Consider the following 20,000-nt stretch of genomic DNA (forward strand, 5'->3'; position numbering starts at 1 on the left):
TGTTTGTGTGTCTGTTTGTCCCCCCAACATCGCTTGACAACCGGCGCTGGTGTGTTTATGTCCCCGTAACTTAGCAGTTCGGCAAAAAGAGACCGATAGAATAAGTACTAGGCTTACAAAGAATAAGTTCCGGGGTCGATTTTCTCGACTAAAGGCGGTGCTCCAGCATGGCCACAGTCAAATGACTGAAGCAAGTAAAGAGAAAGAGAAGAGAATAAAAAGAGTAACTAACATCCCAGTAGTTGTAGGGGTAGTTGGCATCCTAACCACCAAGTTCAAGAAATATGTCAGGGAAATTCAAATTGACATAAGGGTAGAAGAATTTTAAAGACCTGTTCTGTTGGGGACAGCGAGGATTTTGAGGTTGGTACTTGGGTGTTGAGTATCTTCCTCGATACTAAACATCTGGGTACCAAGTCTTATAATTGGTGGAAAGAGACCCTAAGCGACCCTGTGAGATCTTTGACAACGAGTTGCTGTCCAATCTCACAGAATCAACCAGAGCAAGTAAGATCAAGAGCTCTGAGAAGTAAAATGATAATAATCATATTCATAATAATCCTTTCTATTATAGGCACAAGGCCTGAAATTTTGGGGTAGGGGACTAGTCAATTACATTGTCCCCAGTGTGTAACTGGTACTTAATTTATTGACCCCAAATGGGTGAAAGATAAAGTCAACCTCAGTGGAATTTGAACTCAGAACGTAGCAACAGGAGAAATACCACTAATATTTCATCTGGTGCATTAATGATTCAGACAGCTTGCTGTCTTTATAATAATCATAATAATAATCATTAATTTTAGCATTATAGATGTTGGTGGGTTGGTTGATCAATCTATCCAGTCACACTTCACATCATATCAAGAGAGGAGAGAAAGAGAGCAAAAGAAAGATGCAGTGTATAAACATAGATGTAGGATGAATACACATAGTAGGCTTGGTTACTGGCAATGAGTAAAAGAGAGAGAGAGTGAATTATAGAGACAGAGAGGGAAGATGAGAGGGAGTAAATGACTGATCAGTAAAGGGAGGAGTTATACTGAATGGAATGGGAGATAAATGATAAATGTATGCATACATGCAGGCATGCATGTGTGAAACGAAAGATGTGAGATGGTGTATGTGACAGACTAATGGTTTCGAATATCTAAATAGCACATGTACATACGTATTTAGTGTATGTATAAAGATATAGAGATATTGGGAAAATACATTTTAAGTTTATTTCACAGTTTATATTCAAAAAGAAAAATAAATATTGAAACCACTCCATGTTAATTTATATTATTACATTATTATATTATTATCACACACACACACACACACACACACACACATGCACATGCATGCAGACACACGCGCACACACTAACAAACACACATTCAAACACACACACACACACACACACACACACACACAGTGACCCCTTTCTTTTTCTGACTCTCTTTCTCTCTTCCTTTCTCACTCTCTCTCTCTTACACATGCACACACCCATACAGAGAAACATACACACACACACACACACACAGAGAAACATGCACACAAACACACACAGTGCACCCTTTCTTTTACTGACTCTCTTTCTCTCTTCCTTTCTCACTCTCTCTCTCTTACACACGCACACATCCATACAGAGAAACATACAAGCACACACACAGAAACATACACACAAACACACACAGTGCACCCTTTCTTTTTCTGACTCTCTTTCTCTCTCACTCCCACTCTCACACACATACACACAAACACAAACAAGACATTCTTGATTGTTTTACACAGAAAATTTTCGATGATCTTTTGCTTGAAGAACATATAACTGAAGGATTATAAAAGAAACAAATCATTCCAGGAATGCAAAAAAATAAATTTTATCTCTTAATTGAAATTAATAAATAAATGCTTAAATGTCAATTATTAAACATCATTATTATAGGATATGTTTTTATTTCTCAACAGCAAAATGTAGTTAATTTATGAAGGTAATATGAAAGAAATTAAAACAGTTGTAATTAAAATTACAGGTGAAGGTGTGTAAGTGTAATAAGAAGCTTGTTTCATAACCAAATGGTTCTTGGTTCAGCCCCATTGTGTAGCACCTTGGGCAAGTGTCTTCTACAATAGCCTCAAGCTGACCAGAGCCTTGTGAGGGGACTTTAGAGACAGAAACTGAAAGAAGCCCGTCGTATGTACATACATACATGTATACATGTGTGTGTGTATGTATGTACATATATATATATATGTACATACATATATATAGATATATTTCATCTGTCTTTACATTCTGGGTTCAAATTCTGCCAAGTTCGACTTTGCCTTTCATCCTTTCGGGGTCAATGAATTAAATACCAGTTGTGTACTGGAGTCGATATAATCAACTGGCCCCCTCCCCCAAAATTTCAGGCCTTGTACCAGAGTAGAAAAGAATATATTTTTATTTTTAAGGTGGTGAGCTGGCAGAAACGTTAGCACGCCGGGCGAAATGCTTAGCGGTATTTTGTCTGTCTTTACGTTCTGAGTTCAAATTCTGCTGAGGTCGACTTTGCCTTTCATCCTTTTGAAGTCGATAAATTAAGTACCAGTTACACACTGGGGTCGATCTAATCGACTTAACCCCTTTGTCTGTCCTTGTTTGTCTCCTCTATGTTTAGCCCCTTGTGGGCAATAAAGAAATAAGAAACATTAGCATGCCAGGCAAACTGCTTGGCGGTATTTTATCTGTCTTTACATTCTGGGTTCAAATTCCGCCGAGGTCGACTTTGCCTTTCATCCTTTCAGGGCTGATAAATTAAGTACCAGTTGCGTACTGGGGTCGATCTAATTGACAAGGGTCCCTCCCCATAAAATTTTGGGCCTTGTGCCTTGAATAGAAAAGAATATATTTTATTTTGTTATATTGAAGAACAACTTGAGAAAATAGAAATATGAAGGATTTGTTTTTAATGTTTGAATTCAAAGTAGACAAAGCTATGAGCTTTGTCTCCTTAAAGTTCAAAAGTTAATAATGAATTTCTTTTACATTCTAACATAGTTTATAAATTCTTATGGTCTTGCACCTCCACACCTTCTAAATTCTAAGCCATGCACCTCCAAAACATATATACATACACACATACATACAAATTTTCACATATACATAATACATACCATACAAACATACACACACCCACATACATATATTACAAACATACATACCATACATACACACATACATACATACCATATCATACAAAATACATACACACATACACATACATACATACATAAACATACACTTCAGTATGTATGATATTATGTAATAAACTTATGCTCTGCCTTTTTTTATATGAACTTACGTTCTCAGAGAGGGATTGCCATGGATAGATCGGCCAGTTCTTTTATAAATAGGCCCTTACCCCAGAGTCAGTACAGAAATATAGATACCTATGCAAGGTTTAAAGTAATTTGACATTTGGTTTGAATATTTGGTAAACGTCGTAATTCTTGTTGGAACCTTTCTACGATGCAAACATTGCTTGTTGTTGTAATATTCACAAATGTTTATTTTCATCTGTATTATAAATTATGATCTGATTTTCCTATTCATGCTGCCAAAAATCAATAATCAATCAGCTGAATAATATAAAACACTTGTGATGCTATGATTATAGCTTATTGGTGAAATACTTATCTAGCAGTTCTGTTTTGTCCTATAGAAACATCTAGGAAAATAAGTGAAACTGTAGATGCCAAAGAAAACCAATGATTATCTACAATAGACAACATTAAACAAAGTTCATAAAGTTGAATAGATTATTTTGCTTTAAGGTAAAGAAAATACCTGCAATTTCAGAGTGGACCCTTTATTGGAGAGCAGTCATTTTCACTGATATGACTCTAAATAGCATAAGTTATATTTAACCCTTTCAATACCAACCTGGTTGAAACTGTCCCTGACTCTGTAGAGCAGATGTCTTGTTTTCAAAAGTTCTGAATTAAAATCTTCCATCAAGCTTTAATCACAATTTATGTTCCTAATACTAGCTTAATGATAACAAAGTTATTTTACTAAATTCTTTGTTATATTTAAAATTAGTTGAAAGAAACACAGAGCATCTCAACAGAAATATGGTAACAAAAGGTTTAAATAAAGTTCACAAAGTTGAAAAGAAAATACCTGCTATTTCAGAGTGGACCCTTTATTGGAGAGCGGTTATTTTCACTGATATGACTCTAAATAGCACAAGTTATATTAAACCCTTTCGATACTAACCTAGTTGAAACTGTATATATATTTATATATGATGGGCTTCTTTCAGTTTCCGTCTGTCAAATTCACTCCCAAGGCTTTAGTCAGCCCAAGGCTATTGTAGAAGATACTTGCACGAGGTGCCACACAGTAGGACTGAAACCAGAACCACATGGTTGGGAAGCGAGCTTCTAACCACACAGCCACACCTGCACCAATACACACACACACATATATACACATATATGTGTGTGTGTTTGTGTTTGCCCCTACCCAGACACCAAACAACCAGTGATACTTTATTTCTGTCTCTATAACATAGCAGTTCATCAAAAGAAACTAATTGAATAAGTACTAAACTTAATAAAAAAAAAATGTAAGTACTGCAGTCGTTTTGGTCTGCACATCTCATCAAAGCAGTGCTCCAACATGGCTGCATTCCAATAACTGAAACAAACAAAAGATATAAGTTAAAATAATCTAATAGCATTTCCTCCCACTCACCCACCCAAAAACTGCTCATGTTTTTTTTATGCTTTTATTAAGGTTTTATAAACAGTTGATATTCCAAGAAAAGCTTCTAACAGAATGTTAATGCTCTGTTAACAGCAACAGGTTTGATTAATCTTCACCATGAAACTTGTTTCAGAAATCCATAAAAGCATGATGTGCTATAAGAAACTCATTTAAATGTTTGTGCGTCAGATAAGACATTTAGAATGTTATTTTCATCTAAACCTTTTTCTGTCTTAATCTTGGCAACACAACCAATATACTTGTTACTCTGTACCGTCAAGTATCATAAAGCAACATCTTGGATTATATTACTTTAACAATGATAATATTTATAATATGTATAACATGTCACATACCCAGACAGATTGACATTTTCATCCAGGAATATAGTATTTTGGTAAGACTTAGGACTAATTATTTTATCATTGTTCTACAGTTTTCTGCGACAGTAAATATCTCAAGACAGTTAGATAGCTCGGTTAATGGTAGAAATAGAAAACGATCTTGGTTTATTTATGATGAAAACAGTGACACCAAAATATACAGAGCACCTGACTAAAGGTGGATGCTTTGTACTGGTCATCATAGGTTGCATAGGGGTGAAAATGCCTGCCATGGTTCAGCAGCTGTGTCAAAGAAGAGTTCTTAAAATGGTAAATGAGAAAGGTCATTGAAATGAGAATATGATATTGAGAGAAGAGAAGAGACAAGGAGGAAAGATAGTAAAGTCTAGAGCAGTGGATATGTATTAAAATAAGAATACTGTATTAGGTAAATCATGACAAAGTATTATTTGAGGTGGTTGGTGTCAGGAAGAGCACCCAACCGTAAAAATCATGCGGAAAGAGACAATGGATCCTGATGCAGTTTTCTGCCTAGCCAGCTCCTGTTGAACTGTCCAACCCATGCCTGCATAGATGGCAGACATTAAAGGAAGAAGATAATGATAACAACAATGACGGCGGCGACAATGTTGATGATGATGACAATGATGATGATGATGACGATTCCAGCATTCCCATCAAAACCTCAGTCCTCCTAATATCGTCATCATTTTAACATCTAGAATCTGTTGAAGCAGATTTTCTGTGACCGGATGCCTTTCCTGTAACCAACCCTCACTTGTTTCCAATCATAGCAATATTTACCCATGACCACACATGTTCTTGCAGAATACTGGAAATGAGTGACACTGCTTGTACGACGGTGACACTCATTTACAGCTATCATGTGATGTCAAGACATGGAGACACAAACATATAGACATTCATACACATATAGACATTCATACACACATAGACATATGCAAATATACATATGTATATACATACGTTGGACTTCTTCCATTTGCTGTCTACCAAATACGGTTTTAGTCAGCACGGGGCTATGGTAGAAGACACTTGTTCAAGGTGCTGCACAATAGAACAGAACCCAAAACCACATGGTTGCAAAGCAACCTTCTTAACCACACATCTATACATGATCTGAGAAACCAGCATTCTTATCTAAATAAAGCTGCAATTGTGAAGAAACACTGAAATGTCAAATACCTGTCTGTTAACCTCTTGAGACATTTCACTTAGCGACGTAAAATATATGCTGTTAATGAAGACACTGTAAAATATTGCCAACTATTAACTGACATCACTATACAATCTTCAGATGTTTTATAGGTTTATTAGCACCAAACTGTAATTAAAGTTTAAGAGATTTTAATTGAAGTTGGCACTTTAAGAAAAAAAAAATTTGAATATTTTCCTCAACACCATCATTCTATTTAAAGTGATCTCGAATTTATATTTATGTGAAGAAATCAATAATTATTCTCAAATAGTTTGTTTGTTTTTTTGTTTTTTTTTTCCTTTTATTTCCCAGTATAGTGTTTATATCTGACACTATATCTAGAGCAGAGCTAACAGCCTAAAGGTTGCTGATCTTCTATAAACATTTCACGTTTTGACTAATTTTATGTGTTTTTGTGGTCATTGAAAATCGTTATTAGGATATAATTCTTCTGTTTTTACATAACCTAGACCCAACCTGGACCTGATTCAAGCAACTTTGACTATAAATATATTTATACCGTTGTCTCTTGTAAATACTTGACAAGGGAGCTTTCTGAAATGTTTCTTGAACAAAAGATTGCATAAAAATATCAGGATTTATTGATGTCGTGGCCAACTTTTGTAACAATAACATTTCTACATCTTGAAATGTTTGTACATAGTTCTGGTAGATTTGTGTTTTAGGAAGAAAACATTATTATTGCTGTCAAGTTTATTTGAAATTAGAGTCATGTGATATACGTAGGTTGTTTGGTTGAAGAAATGTTTTGAACCATAAAAAGAATTCTACAACAGTTCCTACAAATATCTGAGGTCTTGGGGCTGTATTGGACAGATTAGAAATAATTGTTTTTTTGAATAGGATATTAGTGTGGCAAGGAAATTTTTCCTCAAACTTATATTAACCAACAGTCAATAATTATTGAAAAGGTTGCAAGATGCAATGAAAATTTTAGAAAAATAAGTAAGTAAATGAATGGAAATTTTACCGGTGACGGTGTTAAATTATAAGGTACTAAAAGAGATTAACTCTTCCCAGACACAACAGAATATGCTTCAACACACCAACTCACATAAAGAATCTTACAAACCAAATCCCAAAACGAAATTATATTAACCAGTTACAGAGCTAGATACACTAAACAGTATAAGGTTGCCTTGTCTTGTCTTACCTTGGATCCTTGGCTCTTCATGGAATTTTTGATTTTGGTATGTTTTGGATATTTTAGACACCTGGCAGAGCTTATCGCAGAGAGAGAAGAAAGGACCCTAATTCAAAACTAGTACTTTATTTATCATCATCAAAGGATGAAAGGTGATGAGGATCAGGCAACATTTGAAGGGTGCAGAGAATCAGAAATAAAAGTTCAAGACAATCTTTGTGACTTTGCCAATTTACTGCATAATACCATATTAGGTAGTCTTTTAGAAGAATGTCTGATATCATTACATATAAAGTAGCAAATATAAAACGTCATCTAGTTAACTCTTTTCATTAATAGAGTACAATTCAATTAGAGTTGCTTTTGTATTGAAACCAACAACTTAAAATTTGGTTCTGCCAAGTAAACAACCATTTATTTAGTCTGAGAGTCTTGTAGTTAAATCATAAGACAACATTATTTATGACTATGACTAGTATCATTAGTTACAGTTGCAAATGAACCAGCTTAATGGTTTCAATTCCCAACTGTATAAATTTGGCTTCAAAAACATGAAAATTATCTGGTAAGAGCATGTTCATATTTCAATCTTTTAAAAATCATGTACTTTATACCAACATCCAAGAAAAGAAGAAATCTTGTGTGTGATGTCAGAATCATTAGCATGCTAGACAAAAATGCTTAATAGCATTTCATCTGGTTCTTTACATTCTGAATTCAAATTCTGCCAAGGTCGACTTTTCATTCTCATTTTGTTGATAAAATACCATAGCAGTTGAGAATTTGGGGTAGCATAACCGAGTTATTTTCCTTAAAAATTGCTGGGCTTGTGCCAAAAATTAGAAAGAATTTTGCTTGCTTGTCTCCATCTTCAAAACAGCATAATCTTCTGATATTAGTTGATATTTTCGTCTCCCTTCTTGTTTGTATACCTATTAAGCATTTAACACGTGTCTGTCCATGTCATTAAACAGGAAAATGATGAAGTTCCCCTTTATTTTTTTAATCTGTACAGATCATTATTCTATATTACAGCATCAATTCTCCTTATGTAGAAATATAAAAACAGATGATTCCCACAAACACGTCCTTCCTTTTATGTAATCCAAGCAAGTTAGAAATTAGGTCTACATTGGAGAAAAATATACAGAAAGATATACAGGCCACAAGAGACCCATTATCTCTAATAATAATTTAACTAAGCAATGTTATCTTTTCTTTAGCTTTAATTCTGTGCTAATTTTAAGCATTTCATTCATGAGTGTTGAGACTATTCTGTAGATTGGTGATCTCAGAACCTTTTGGGTTTTGAAGACTAACTATAACAGCTACTTGACTTCTGCAAATTTCTCTTCTTTTATGTATTGTTTATACAGCTGTTTGGAAGGTTAACCTTCTGAGAGATTACCATCTGCTTATATACCTTGTTAGTTTCCATCTGACTGTAAGCCTGTCAATCTTTATTTATCTGTTTGTCTGTCTGTCTGTCTATTCATCCATTCATCTCTCTCTCCCTTTCTCTCTCTCTATATGTGTGTGTGTGTGTGTGTGTCAGTATCTATATACATATATCTGCATGTGTGTGTGTGTGTGTATATACCTATATCTATCTATATCTACACACACATATATAAGTATACACACACACACACACACACACACACACACACACACACACACATATATATATATCTATAGAGAGAGAGTGAGTGGGAGATTATTCCTTCACTTTTATTAACTTGCCTCTCTCCGTCATAATTTGAAGCCACATCACATTAATTTCTCCCCAAAGAACATGCTAGTAAGATCATATTGGTGTGGAAACTTGGTTTCTTTTCATTAATGAGATACAAAACAAATCTGTCAATGAATAGAGCAATAGTCTGTTGACGGTAATTTTTAAAAAATATACAATTCTTTATCCTTCAGATAAATATGAAATATAGTATTAGGTTTCAAGGCAGAATGAAATTGCCACAAGATTTGAACTCCTGTCACTGGAGCCAGTAGACTCCTACCAAACATTTGTGGCTATTTTCTTCTTACTTATATATGTATATGTATCTATGTGCATGCATGTGCACACATACACACACACATGTTTAGTCATTTTCATGAAGTCAGTCACTTATTTGTTTGAGAATTGCCTGTAGGTGCACTGGCACCTTAGGCAAGTTATCAAATTCAGATTAAATAAAAATAAAAATATCATTAACCTCTACTGTGGTATCAAGTATTATTTGTTCTGGCAGTCAACACAAACCACATATTCATATGACAGTGCCCCAACATGGCCACAGCAGCAACGATAGAATACATATATATATATAGGTACAGGAGTGGCTGTGTGGTAAGTAGCTTCCTTACCAACCACATGGTTCTGGGTTCAGTCCTACTGCTACTCTGCCTTATATTTTTGGGAAACAAAATTCCCTAAATCAGTAGGTGTATATTAAGCTTATAATCCATATTCAATCAAGAGAAGAAAATGCAGAGTTAATGGTTAATAATTAGTTAATTAACAAATTGACAATCATTCCTATAATTGTTTCAATTTGTACTCAGTCAGTTGCAAGTTACAAATTTATGCAATAAATTTGCATTCATAAGTTGTGAACAAAATATCACCTGGGAAATACTAGACATTAAAAGATTACATGTTGAACAATTTGGTCTTTCCAGCAGAGTAAATATATGGAATTGCTTTTATATTTCAGTGTGTGTGTGTGTGTCAGCTAATGGATTAATTTGAATGTAATAAAGAATAAAATAAAAGAAGAAATACAATATAAAAAATAAAAACAGAATAAAGCCCTGTGAGTGGGTTCGGTAGTCAGAAACTGAAAGAAGCCCGTCGTATATATGTGTGTGTGTGTGTGTGTGTGTGTGTGTGTGTGTGAGTGTGTGTGTGTGAGAATGTTTGTGTGTCTGTGTTTGTCCCTCCCCCCCTCGCCATCGCTTGACAACTGATGGTGGTGTGTTCACGTCCCTGTAACTTAGCGGTTCAGTACAAGAAGCCGATAGAATAAGTACTAGACTTACAAAGAATAAGTCCTGGGGTCGATTTCATTCGACTAAAATGGCGGTGCTCCAGCATGGCCACAGTCAAATGACTGAAACAAATAAAATGAAATGACATGAACAATTTAATAATTGTCTGTGATGCCTCGGTGAAACTGGTGCTGATACAACAATGATACTGGACACCACCCATCTCCATGAGAGGATGCGAATGTATAAATTTCCAATATCATGCGTTTTAGCTTTGATTCAAACATATTTGCGTGTTAAACCAGAAACTTACTGCAATGAATAATGATATATCTTCAGGTAGTAATCTGGCAGAGTTGTAAGCATGCTGGCTAAAATGCAGAGTGACATTTCATCTCTCTTTGGGTTTTGATTTCAAATTCCACCAGGGACACCATTACCTTTCATCCTTTCAGGGTTTGCAAAATATGTGCCAGTTGAGCACTAGGGTTAACATTATTGACTTACCCTCTCCCTTAATCTTACTGGCCTTATGCCAAAATGTGAAACGAATATACATATACATACATACACAAGCACATATATATGTATATATATATTAATATTACACATATTAATGTAATATATATAGTATATATATATATTTATATATTAATATTACACATATTAATAAAATATATATAGTATATATATATATATATATATATATATATATATATATATATATATCACATAATTTACATATAATATATACATTATATATTGTGGCACTCCATCAGTTATGACAACGAGTGTTTCAGTTGATCCAATCAACGAACAGCCTGCTCATGAAATTAACATGCAGGTCGCTGAACACTCCACAGACACATGTACCTTTAATGTAGTTCTCGGGAAGGGATTCATCACAACACAGAGTGTGACAAGGCCAGCCATTTAAAATACAGGTACAGCAGAAATAAGAAGAAAGAGTGAGAAAAATTTATGGTGAAAGAGTACAGCAGGGTTAAGCCTCACCCCCACCACCGAAGCATCGTGGAGCTTTAAGTGTTTTCACTAAATAAACACTCACAATGCCTGGTCTGGGAATCAAAACCGCGATCCAACGACCACAAGCCCACTGCCCTATCCACTGGGCAATAGTGCCTCCACTATATATATATATATATATATATATATATATATATATACATACGCACATATTCTATGAATATATTTATAAATATATATATTATGTATATAAATATATATTAATGTTACACATATTAATATAATATATATAGTATATATATATATATATATATATATATAATATATATATATATATATATCTCACATATAATTTACATATAATACATATATTATATATAATTTATAAATAATATATATGCATGTGTATTATATGTATATAATATTCATATATGTATAATATATATTGTATATGCAGCATATGTTTTATATGATGTATGCAACAGAAAGTGAGACAGAAAAATGTATGCATGGCAAAACAGAGAGACTGAGCTACACACACACACACACACACACACACACACACACACACACACACACACACACACACACACACACACACACATATACATACATATATATATATGTGTGATTAAATACTTTGATATATGTATTACTGCACTCTAATCTTATGATTCTTCAACAGCTTTATGACTGATAAATAAAGAAAGAAAGAAATATATAAATAAATAAAAGTAAATAAATAAATAAAAAAAAATGGGGAAACACTCTGCTATGTAATAATGATTTCTTCAGCATGAAACCTTCAATAGTTTATAATATCAACAACAATCATAATAAGAATAATAATAATAGTAATAATAATAGTGGTGGTGATAATGTCTTATTGGATAAAAGAAAGAGAGAGAGCATTGACTAAGACGTATATATGAAACCAATCACTTAGGAAGCCTGTTAAGTAAAATGGTGTGTTTAGTGTTTCTTTAAAAGAGTCTAGAAACATTTGATGTTTTCATGCTCTAGTAGACCGTATGTCTTTTATGATCACAGGACACTTTTTAGACTTTGCTGTAATGTAAACAGGAAACCTCCAGCATATTTATTTTGAAGCCAAAATTTCTTTTCTGTAAGAGTTTTTCATTGGAAAATAGTTAACTCTGTTCTTTGATCATAAGTTCCATTAATGCTATTTCATGCTATCACTCTTATTATTAGTAGTAGTAATAGTAGTATTAGTATTATTAGTGTTGTTGATAGATTGACAGCAAGCTGCAGAAATAATAGAATTATAGACAAATTGGCTGGTGGAATTTAGCAACATCATTTTATGTTCTTAGTCCATACCCCAGTGTGATCAACTTGGCCTTTCATCCTTCTGTAAGTCAATAAAATAAATACCAGACAAATATTGATTTAGATTTAATCAACTTTGTCTTCTCTCCCTAAAGTGTCTGAAGTTGTGCTTAATACGGCCAAAGCTAACTATCCCTACTCGTTTGTTAAGGGTTTGATAAAATAAAGTACTAGCAAAACACAAGGGTGGATTTAACCAGTTTTACCGCTCCTCTCAAAATCTTTAGCTTTGCTTCTACATCATCATTATCATCGTCGTCGTTTAATGTCCACTTTCCATGCTGGTATGGGTTGAATGATTTGACTGAGGGCTGGCCAGCCAGTGGGCTGCACCAGGCTCCAATCCGATCTGGCAAAGTTTCTACAGTTGGATGCCCTTCCTAATGCCAACCACTCGGAGAGTGTATAGGTACTTTTTACATGCCACTAGCACAGGAGCCAGCCAGGCGGCACTAGCAATGACCACACTCGAATGGTGCTATTTACATGCTACCAGCACAGTAGTCAGTCAGCTGGCAATGGCATCGACCACGCTTGAATACTGCTTTTTATGTGCCACCAGCAGAAGAGCCAATCAGCTGGCACTGGCATCAATCACATTCGAATGGTGCCTTTTATGTTGCCACCGGTACGGATTCAGTCAGGTGGCACTTCTACATATGTAAGAATTATTATTGTTATATAGGAAATTATTATTTGAATCTTATCATGCATTCAGTCCACCTTACATTTTTCCTTTCGTTTTTAGTAGATATCACATTCTCTCCCTCCCCCTATTACTCTTCCCATCCAAATATACTGACATTCATCAATCATACACTCTTGCAATCACTCAACTTTATTGTTAGCCATTGTTCTTACTTTTATCTCTGTCGCTCATCACCCTCTCATTTCTACCATCCATCATTCTTTTTCTCTTCCCATTCTACCCTTCCCTCCAGCACTTTCACACTTCTAGTAGTTTCTTTTTTTATCACTCTCTCTTCTCTTGTCACATCACTCATACTGCTTCTACTCAATCTCCTTACCAACAACCATCATATCCCTGTCTATCACTTCGTCTCTTCCTCTACTTTCTCTCTCTGTCTATCTATTTATCGCTCTATCTGCTTCTCCCCATCCATTGATCCCCCAATCTATCTACATTTAACCTTTCCTCCCTTTATCACTCTATTGATTCAGTCACTCTTGCTTGCTTCAATTACTCTTTCCACAGTCATACTCTCACTAGGCCCTCTCTATGTTCTATGTTAATTTCAACTGATGATCCGAGAGTATGTTTGTCATACAGTGGGTGAAATCAATTGATATTGAAACCTACATTCCTTACTTATGTATTCCACACAAAGTAAGCCTGTTTCCCCTATGTTCATTGCATTGCCCATGTGTATCTTAATAGTGAGTTACTGGTGGTTTTGGAGTGATGGTTTCGATTATAGCAAGCAGTATCCAAATACCCTACTTAATCTAAATACATTCTGCAATGCTCACACTCAGGCCCCCTCTCACTACTCTTCTATATTCTGAGGACAAGGCAACCATCTTGCTCTAGTGAATAAAGAAATGGGGCAATATAAGGCAAAACAGATTCTTTATTCATGCCTGGGACTATACAATTTTTTTAGGGATGGTGCCAAAATAAATTGAATCCGATGTAATCTGTAAAATGATTGATGATTGAAAGGAGAATTCAGAGTTGTATGAAAGAAAATTGTATAAAAATGAAATGTGAGCAAAGCGTGGTCTTCAATTAGCGTTGGTGATCCATAACTCCGAAGAAGAACTGATTTAACCCTTTCGTTACCAACCCAGCTGAAACCGGCTCTGGCTCTGAGTACAAATGTCTTGTTTTCATAAGTTTTGAATTAAAATCTTCCACCAAACCTTAATCACAATTTATGTTCCTAACACTAGCTTCATGATAACCAAGTTATTTTACTAAATTCTTTGTTATATTTAAAATAATTGAAAGAAACACAGAGCAGCTCAGCAGAAATATGGTAACAAAAGGGTTAAAATATAAATAGAGAAACAATTTTTAACCCTTTTTAGACTAACCCGGCTGAAACCGGCTCTGGCTCTGAGTACAAATGTCTTGTTTTCATAAGTTTTGAATTAAAATCTTCCACCAAACCTTAATCATAATTTATGTTCCAAACACTAGCTTCATGATAACCAAGTTATTTTACTAAATTCTTTGTTATATTTAAAATAATTGAAAGAAACACAGAGCAGCTCAGCAGAAATATGGTAACAAAAGGGTTAAAATATAAATAGAGAAACAATTTTTAACCCTTTTTAGACTAACCCGGCTGAAACCGGCTCTGGCTCTGAGTACAAATGTCTTGTTTTCATAAGTTTTGAATTAAAATCTTCCACCAAACCTTAATCACAATTTATGTTCCTAACACTAGCTTCATGATAACCAAGTTATTTTACTAAATTCTTTGTTATATTTAAAATAATTGAAAGACACACAGAGCAGCTCAGCAGAAATATGGTAACAAAAGGGTTAAAATATAAATAGAGAAACAATTTTTAACCCTTTTGAGACTAACCCGGCTGAAACCACCTCTGGCTCTGTATTACAAATGTCTTGTTTTCATAAGTTTTGAATTAAAATCTTCCACCAAACCTTAATCACAATTTATGTTCCTAACACTAGCTTCATGATAACCAAGTTATTTTACTAAATTCTTTGTTATATTTAAAGTAATTTGAAGAAACACAGAGCATCTCAAAATGAATACGGTAACAAAAGGGTTAGACTATTCTAGCCCATTCAATCCTTGCCAACATGGAAATGGGGATCATTATATTCATCAAACCCCAGATAATTACTGCTTAGTGACCAAGGGTTCACAGAGATTGGACTTAGTTTCCATGACCTATAAGGGGCTGAAATTACATCATTCCCCTTTAGATGGGATTTCAGTCTGTTGCAGGGTTATTCAATTAATGCTGGGTGAGCAGGAGCAGCATGAATTGAACTGTTTCCCTCAAGAAAATACTGCACCACCTGGTCATGGCACTTAGTACTTTCTCTTTGTCATCGCGACAGCAGCATGTTAGGACATGCCCTCCTTTAGCTCTTGCATAAGACATGCAGCAGCTAATAGACATTGAGCAGCTATGATGTAAGATACACAGAAGCTGAACATGGCCTTTCACTTGTAGATACCTTTTATAATTCATTCAACTAATATATATTTGTGACCTGGGGTAAAAAGATTTTAAAACCTACAGCTTGGTTCTGCAGATATTCCTTGTACAGTATTCTTTCTTCGAATGAAATCTTCTATTCCAGCTTTCTGAACAGTCGTTATTAGATGGCTTCACCACATGAGACCACAACCATCTAAACTTCTCTCTAAGTTCTAAGTTTGCACATGTCTTTCATGTCTCTCAGGTTAATGAAATACATAGCAATCATGAGATTAGATGTTTTCTCTCAATTCTCCTACAGATTTATGGCATTATTCCAATTTTAGAAATCCATGTTCTCAGATTGGTAGTGGAATTGTAGAATATGCAGAACACCAGAATAAACACTATGCAGAGTTTAATTTCTTGAACAATGTTCCAAAACTAAATCAGATCAGAGTTGATTTTACTTTCTCTTCTTATTGAGACTTCAAAATATATAAACAAGTAGCAATATAGTTGATTAGTTGATTTAATCAAATTGTACCTATGTTGATTTGTGTCAGAGTTAATTAATTATTATTTACATCTTCACATGTGTTTTGTGTTGGCTAATAGGATGTTTTTTTCATAAGACAAAGATTACATCAGATTCTGGCATATGTTTAACAAAGGTTACTCACTAAAACAAAATCAAAGTGTTGACGTTTTTCTAAATCAACAATGAGACTGATGTTAACACACACACACACACACACACACACACACACTCAAATGCATACACACACTCTAAACATAGATATACAGACGTATGCACTCACACATGTACACAAACACATAGATGTATCGACTTAATTTTTCACACATGTACAGAAACACATGCAAGCACAAACATGCTCCCCATAGAAAATCTAGCTCCAAAAAAGGAGAATGGGCACCCATCAGCCCAAAGGTTGCGGTGGGATACACCTGCCTACCTCAGTTGCTATGGCATTGAGGTAGATCTGGCCACCCCCATTAATGGAGACAATGCCTGGATTTAAAACACTGGATGGTGATAATGATATGGGCTCCAGATGTCGCCACTAGTTTCTTGAGTTGCCCAGGAATTGTGTCAACTGATTTCACAGGGATTTCTTGTGGAATAGAAGACACAACTTCTCATTATTCACCCTTCGAGTTCTTCCAAAGTTTTTGCTTTGATACAGTAGACTTGTTCCTTTAAACAACCCTAAAGAAAGAAGTTACAGGGCGTTAAATTGAGACTCCTGGCTGGCCACTCATGCAGACCACAACGACCCATCCATTTCCTGAGAAAGTGGGCATTTAGCCATTACAAATTACAGATTACAAATTAAGTGCTCATACTTCAAAAAACAAACACAAAAATTCAAAAATAAAAAAATTACAATTACTCTTTTACTTGTTTCAGTCATTTGACTGTGGACATGCTGGAGCACCGCCTTTAGTCAAGCAAATCGACCCCAGGACTTATTCTTTGGAAGCCTAGTACTTATTCTATCGGTCTCTTTGGCTGAACTGCTAAGTTATGGGGACATAAACACACCAGCATCAGTTGTCAAGCGATGTTGGTGGGGACAAACACAGACACACAAACATATACACATGCATATATATATATATATATATATATATATATATATATATATATATATATAAATACGGGCTTCTTTCAGTTTTACGTCTTCCAAATCCACTTACAAGGCTTTGGTCGGCCTGAGACTATAGTGGAAGACACTTGCCCAAGGTGCCATGCAGTGGGAATGAACCCAGAACCATGTGGTTGGTAAGCAAGCTACTTAGCACACAGCCACTCCTGCACTTAGTAAATAATTTATAAGTATTTCAAAAAAAGGGAGTTACTTTTCAATCACCCCTGTTACTTAATTTATCGATCCCCGAAACGATGAAAGGCAAAGTACCTACCTTATTAACCTGGGATGAGTATACAACAAATTTGAGTCTGCAACCTTTGAAGAATGTGTTGTAGAAGAACGGTACCAAATTCTGACAAGCTTTTAGTTTGACACTTGTAACCATTTCTACAAGTCAGGCACTTTATGGTAAATCAATATTCTTTGCATTTCGAGTTACCAATATCTGATGCTTTAATAGTACTCAGACTACTGAGAGTTAACAGAAATGTCACAGCAATGGACCGAAGCAGTTGCCATTTCTACTCGTTGTTCTTTTATTATTCTGATTTCAAACACACTTATATTCGGATTTGACTTACCTTTTGATCCTAATCTGTTGATTAAAATAATACCTTGCAACTTATTAGATTTATTTCAAGAGATAGTCCTTTGATCACTTAGCCTAAGTAGTCGTAATGTATCATCATTACCATCATTATCATCATCATTGCTATAACCATCATCATCATCACTGCCACAGCCACCAACATCATCATCGTTGTCATCACTAACATCATCATCATCGTCGTCATCACCAATATCATCATAATCACCACCACCATCACTATCACCACCACCATTACCTTCGTCATCATCGTCATCATCATCACCATAATCACCACCACCACTACCATCGTCATCATCATCATCACTATCATCATGACCACCACCGTCACCATCCCCAACACCACACCATCATCATCATCATCATCATTATCATCATCATTGCCAACATCATCATCATCATCATCGTCATCACCATCACCACCACCATCATCATCATCGTCATTTAATGTTCACCACTTTGCCATGTTTGCATGGGTTAACTGTAGAGGCAGATTTTTCTACAAACAGAAATCCCCAACACCACCACCACCCTCACCAACCGTCATATTTTCCATGGCCAGATGTGTTTTAATTGAAGATAGGAAACAAATAAACATTTGCATGTAATGATGCCAATGCTCGTTTAAAACCTGTATTTGTAAATATTTATTTGAAAAAAAGAAAAAAGACCCTTCTATAACCCTTTAACCCCATGACAACGGTTTTTTATCGGGCAAATAGGTTGCACTGACTATAATCATGTTGGTCAAGCTCAGCAAATGGCGCACAACAACGGTTTGGTATATATTTATGTAAACTGTCATTACTGAAAGGACCGTAAATTCAATGAAACTGGCATGGCTGGATGCAACTGTGAAGGAGGAGAAGAACTTGCTGAACATGTTTAAATTTGATAGGAAGTCATAGTGGAAATGGTGTGGTCTAACTGCTTAATCTGCTGCTTTTATACTATCATGGTGATGAAGTCTTGAAATGAGTTAGGAATATTTACATGAAGAGCCTAACAAACCTGTCAGATTCCTCGAAATTTGCACATTGGCCTCTTTTATTGATTCCGTGAGAAATAATGAATAGTTATATCAACCAGTGAGTGGAGGCACAATGGCCCAGTGGTTAGAGCAGAGGACTCGGTTCATAGGATCGTGGTTTCGATTCCCAGACTGGGTGTTGTGAGTGTTTATAGAGTGAAAACATCTAAAGCTCCACGAGGCTCCAGCAGGGGGTGTGGTGAACCCTGCTGTACTCTTTCACCACAACTTTCTCTCACTCTTTCTTCCTGTTTCTGTTGTACCTGTATTTTAAAGGGGCCAGCCTTGTCACACTGTGTCACGCTGAATCTCCCCGAGAATTACGCTAAGGGTACACGTGTCTGTGGAATGCTCAGCCACTTGCACGTTAATTTCACGAGCAGGCTGTTTCATTGATCGGATCAACTGGAACCCTTGCCGTCATAACCGACTCAGTGCCACAATATCAACTGGTGCACAAACAGGTACAAAATCGCAGCAGATAGGGCTGTGTATCTATTCCTCATCTATTGGGGCAAGCAAAAGCGAAACCGTCAATGGCAACTGTGCCCAGTGTCGCCTTCCTGGCACTTGTGCCAGATGGCACGTGTAAAGACATTCGAGCGAGATTGTTGCCAGTGCCGCTGAACTGGCTCCTGTTCAGGCGGCACGTAAAATACACTATTTTGACTGTGACCATTGCCAGTACCACCTGACTGACTTTCATGCCGGTGGCACGTAAAAGCACCCACTACATT

At 35.5% G+C, this 20,000-nt stretch overlaps 1 protein-coding gene across 1 annotated transcript in view; it reads left to right on the plus strand.

The window, feature by feature from the left end:
* Nucleotides 1-20,000, plus strand: part of LOC106883766 (lachesin) — a 276,635-nt gene that overhangs the window by 245,989 nt on the left and 10,646 nt on the right. The window lies entirely within an intron of this gene.

Source organism: Octopus bimaculoides, chromosome 12, assembly GCF_046866305.1.
Source record: "Octopus bimaculoides isolate indiv1 chromosome 12, ASM4686630v1, whole genome shotgun sequence".
In the NCBI taxonomy this organism is placed as follows: domain Eukaryota; kingdom Metazoa; phylum Mollusca; class Cephalopoda; order Octopoda; family Octopodidae; genus Octopus; species Octopus bimaculoides.